The following is a 5,578-nucleotide window of genomic DNA, read 5'->3' on the forward strand; positions in this document are numbered from 1 at the left end:
TGATTTAGCATGCCATGTTGTTTATGCCATTGCTGTTTCTTTTGAAAATGTTGGATTCATAGCTTTCTTCTTATGAACGGACTAAGTTTTTTCTTAAGCTTTTCACCTCTATGAATGTCATACGTGATTCTATTTTTAACTAATCTTTTACATCTTGTGAAATTACCATTGATCTTGGTTTGTCCTCTCTTGTGAATCTCATCCATATGTGAGTCAGTTTGATTCGTTTCAAATTAGTGCATTGTTTATTCTCTCATTTTCTCTACAAGAGTTTTTAGTTAAAGATTTACCTTTGAGAAATTACTAATGATTGAGTTATCTTTTCCTATGACTTTTGTATTCTTTTGAATCAATTGAAAGCTTGTTTGATGACTCATGCCTAGTGAATCTTGTTTGGACTACTTTGGTTTAAGATCCTTTCTTGCAAGGCTTGACTCCTTTTTAGTACATCTTAAACTTCTTGAATGTTCTTCTGAGATAGTGATTTTAAGAACACTTTTGGGAGTCTTGTTCTGAACTTTTTAAAGAAGTTTTGAATTCACTTTGAAGAAATATTAAATGGAATTTACTTTCTGTTGCTTGATTGAGATTGAAAACCATTGTTCAATTTTGATGAAGTTAATTTAAAAATTGGCATGCGCTATTTTAAATGAGGCCTTGGAGAGCTTCCTTGTTTAGTAGAAATCGGTTCGTTTGTAACGCATCACTTATTTCCTTTACCAAAATTGTAAGCAAATTTTTACTTCGGAGTTTCTTTTCTAAAAAGAGTTTAACTTCCTCTTTCGTCCATGCTATAAATGTTATACACGCTTGTTTGAATATGAATTTTTAGAATTTTTGAACAAGCATTTGATTCTCTTTCAAGTTTTATGATTGCTTTTGGTTAGGTTGTGCAACTAATTATCTTTCTAAAATAATTGAGAAAATATTTTAGCTCTTAGCCAAACTTGTGTGTATTTTTGTTTTTAAAACTCTGCATAATCTACTTCAACATGAAGTTGAATTAGAGCAAAGCCACGTTATTGCTTTTGCTGCCCTCTTGAGGAATGTTTGCTATTGAGTTTTTTTCTAAATTGCGAAGTGATTTTCCGCAAGTTTTCGATTCTTTTATGAACAATGTATTTGGAAGTAATTTTAATCATGCTCTTAAGTTCTGTGAGTTTTGTCTTGGGTTTGAGATATTCTTTTCTGTAAATCTCATACTTCTTTGGCTCAGCTTGAATTGGTATCAAGCTAATGTGTTGACTTTCTTCTTATTTGTCCTGTTGAATTTTCTTGATCCAAGGGTTATTTTTGAAGTTGTCAATGGAATTATGTCTCGCAAACTTCATTACTTGAGTATCCTTGTTTATCTAGAATTGGATACATTCTCTCAAATCTATGAGTACTACCCTTGACATTTGACTCTCCTTTCTAAATCTTGTATCTTTTTTAGTAGACTCGAGAATTGTTTTGATATCACGTGCAACTTGTAGATGTAGTAGCGTGATGCGTTAGTTTTTTAAGACGTGATATGTGTGTATGGAAGGTGAAGTGGTAGGTGTAAAACGTTATGAGTTGTGGGTGTTATGTTCCTTGCGAACGGGTTTGCGGTTGTTAGGCTTACGATTGGCTATGAGGTTGTAAAATGATTGGTGGAGTTGGGGAAATTGAAGTTCTGAAGTGGGAACGAGAATTGTCAGCGAACGTTATGCCGCTGTTTAAATACCAACATGCTTTGCAGCCTTTTTCCACACTAATTACCACTTTGCTTTGTGAACGCCTATCCTGATTTGCACCCTATTTTGGCACCTCAAGTTTTTGTAAAGCTTTGAGATCATATGACCTTGTGCATTGAGCCTATCTTGTAACATTTGCTTTGCAATCACACTCCTACATTTGTATCGTTATGCATACGACCATCCAAGTATTTGAAAAACCATATATATGTTTATATTTTGAGATATTTTTGCTTCTTCCTTAAATGTGTTCAAGGGTGAACTGTTATGGATTTTCTTTCATTTTGTATCAATTTTCGAGGGCGAAAATTTTTATAAGGTGGGTAGAATGTAAGACCCAGAACCTTTGAAAAGTCTTTTTATGATCAAGTCTCAAATCATATAGTTATTTATAGCCTTAATTTCAGAAATTATTTTTATTAAAGATAATTAAGGCAAGTTTTGATTTATTGAATTTGAGATGAGTTATGATTATTATCCAATTTCATAATTATTGGATTATTTTCTATATTTGAATTATAAAGTTGGTAGCTGTGAAATAATGAAGATTTTATATGATTTGGATTAGATAAGTAATATTTTGAATATTAATACTGCTATTTTGGAAATTAAATAAATTAAGTATATTATTTCTAATTATTTGGTTGAGACATTTTATTGAAAATAAAGTGTGAAATTGATGATCAAATAGTATTTTTATACATTATTATTGTTGGATTAGAATTTATTTTTAATTACTATATTATCCCTATTTTAAGTGAAATTACTAAAATGCCCATGCCCTTAACCCTAATTTTTGAAAATGAAGCCCTAACCCTAAAACCCTAACCCATGACCCGGTAACCCATTGTTTCCCCATGCCCCAGCTGCAGCCAAAACCCCCTTCTTCCTAACTCAGCAGCAGCGTTTCTTTTCCATGATGGAAAAGGAAAACAAAAACAGAAAAGGGAGAGGGAGTCTGAGTCGTGGCAGGGGAAGAAGAGGGAGGGGTGAGCCAGCACCGGTGGGCCTTGCTGTCGCCGCCAAGCTGCTCGCCGTTCGCCACCAACGTCGAAGAAGTGGTATGACTTGTGAGTGAGAAGGATGTGGGTTGAAGCCATCGTCATTGCTGGCACCGAGAAAGAGAGACTGCGCGACAATAAAGGAAGGGGACATGGGCCAAAGACGCGAGGAGCGTGACCCACTGCGCCGTCGTCGATCCCTTGCCGTCGAGCTCGAAGGAGCAGGGGGAAACGACGTTGGGTTTGAGAGAGACATAAGTGGCGCGACGCCAGGGAGGAGGCGAGCTGTTCGCGCCACCGTTGCCGAGCCATAGCGCCGCCGCCGCTGGGTCTCTCACTGCTATGCGAGGCCGCCACCATTACTAGGGAACGATGCTGCCAAGGGACCCGCGGAGAGAGTGTGAGGGCGCGACAGTGGTGGGTAATTGCTGCAATGTCGCCGTTGTGCTGTCAAGAGGGAAGCCGCCGGGTCGTACAGAGGAGAGGAGGCAGAACCGCGCCCAGCCACCGCTGCTTCCGCCGCCATGAAACCCCGCAGTGCCTCTGGTTGCCGAAAAACGGTGGTGGATGTTGGGGCTGGGTTAGCGCCGCCACTGCTGCTGGACGTTTCGAGCTGCTCCGCTGTCTCTGCCGCCGGAGAATACAGCTTAGTCACCAGAAAACCCCTGCCGGTAAGGGTCCTTGCATTTGGTCTTCATTCCTTTCTATTCATGGGTCTTTATCGTCATGACGTTGTTGTGCAGTCGCGGTTGTCGGAGTCTTTCATTTGCCGCTGCCGCTTGAGGTGGCTGACGGAGCCGCTGCCAGGTTGATATGGAGTTGCGGCTGTTTTGTTAGTTCAGTAAGTATTTGTATTTCGGAAAGCCTCGCGTTAGTATTCTATTATGTTCGGTTAATGAATATGAGTTTTGATAACGTGGGGTCGAGTCCTGATTATTGTATGTTGCGATTAGTGTTGCTATAGTTATTGCGAACGTGACTGGGAGCTGAGGTTTTGGTTGCTGTCAGTTCGAGTTGAGGCGGAAAGGACTCTGTGAGGCGTTTGGGTTATGGAATTGCGTTTTGAGGTAGGGGCGCTTTCCGAAAACTATAGTTTATTATTGGAATTATTACATATGGATACTGATGTGAGATATGGTGTATTTAGTGATTGTATCTGCCTTATGTATTATTTGATTGACTTGAATGATTATGGATATTTATTTGGCTGAATTGTTGTGCGGCTTTGTGAAATGTAATGTTTTGAAGTGATTCTTTAAAGATTTGAAATCTGAGTTTAATCCGTTGAGGATTGATTTGATTTGAGTCAATTATTTGATGATGTGAAAAGTCGAATGCACTTTTGAATTCAGCCTGGTTTACTTTAATTGACTTGATCTTGGACAAATGATTTGTTACTGAACCGTTTCTTTAAAGCTTTAGAAATGAGTTAAATCGGTTGATATTGAGTTGACTTTGAAATGGTTTTCTTGAGATATGCCACTGGGGCGACTGTTGGATTTAGCTTGCTTTGAATTGATTTCTGGTTTTGAGCTGTTGAAAAGGAATGAGAAACGGTTTAGTTGGGACCCAAACCGGGTGGCAAAAATCCAAGTTTTAGGGGAGGTGCTGCCGAAATTACTACAAAATCCTAGCCTTGTTTGAAAAGTTATTTAAAAAGGATTGGATTTGAGAAGTTGTATTATTTGATTTATTAAGAGAATATTTATATTTTCAAGCTTAATTTATTTAGTGAAATTTATGCCTTGAGTTTGACTTATTTAGAAATGAACTATTTTTACTGTTTGAATCACTGAAGGAAAGAATGATGCTCTAATATTGATTTCAATATAAAAAGGAGCTTTTAGTGATTTTAAAGGAATTAGGGGCAGGCATGCATCATATGCATTTATGTGACATTTTTTGGGTGTGCATATTATACTTGGTTTGCCTATGTGATTAATTGCTAACTGTTCTACTTGCAATAACTGTTTGTTTGTGCTTGCATCTTCCTACTTGTGTTTGCTACTGGGACTCTGTTGGACTGTGGTAATTGGTTGTTGTTGGATTGTTTGGGCCTAGGGCCGTGGTTGGAATGAGATGAACTGATGGTTGATTTCGGTTTTGTGTTTCTGGTTTGGAATAAAATATGAAAGACTATTTTAGTTCAGCACAGATAAACCGTTTTGAAAGGCTCTTGAGTTTTTGAGAATTGAACTGTTCCTCTTTCAGAAAAGGATTTCAGATTTCTTTTTATTTATAAACCGTTGTTTTTGAAAAGAGGCATAAGACGGTTATTAAGGCTGAATTTTATTGTACAAGTAGCATTTTTCTTAAAAATTTTGTGACTTGTGAGAGAATGAAGGGGAGGGGGTTATGTCGTTCTGCTGACTGTTGGGTTTTGTTTTGGGCCTCAAAATGGTGCCATTTTGAAAAGGGAGTAGTGAATTGGAGAGTTTAAAAACCGGTCTGTTGATTCAGCCGATTTTTTAAATGATTTTTTTATAAGAAAATGGGTTAATCACTAAAAATGTTTTCGAATTATTCAAATAAAAATGCATCTGAATTTTATTATTGACAAAAATGTCTTCAAATAATTTAAAAATACAACAAAAATATTCAACAGTAAATATATATTTTCAAAAAATATCTTAGAAATTGAATTTTGATATTATTCTTTACAAGAATGATTAGAAAAATGAAATATTATTATTCTTAAAATTTGGTGACTTTTTTGCTGAGTATATCTTTTTTTGTAAGTTTTTAAAAGTATTATTAGTTGTTAACAAAAAAAATTATAAAAAATATATACTTAACAAAAAATCACCAAATTCTAAGGATAATAATATTTTATTTTTTTTAATTTTACTTACAAAAAAC

The sequence above is a fragment of the Arachis ipaensis genome, chromosome B10 (assembly GCF_000816755.2).
Source record: "Arachis ipaensis cultivar K30076 chromosome B10, Araip1.1, whole genome shotgun sequence".
In the NCBI taxonomy this organism is placed as follows: Eukaryota; Viridiplantae; Streptophyta; class Magnoliopsida; order Fabales; family Fabaceae; genus Arachis; species Arachis ipaensis.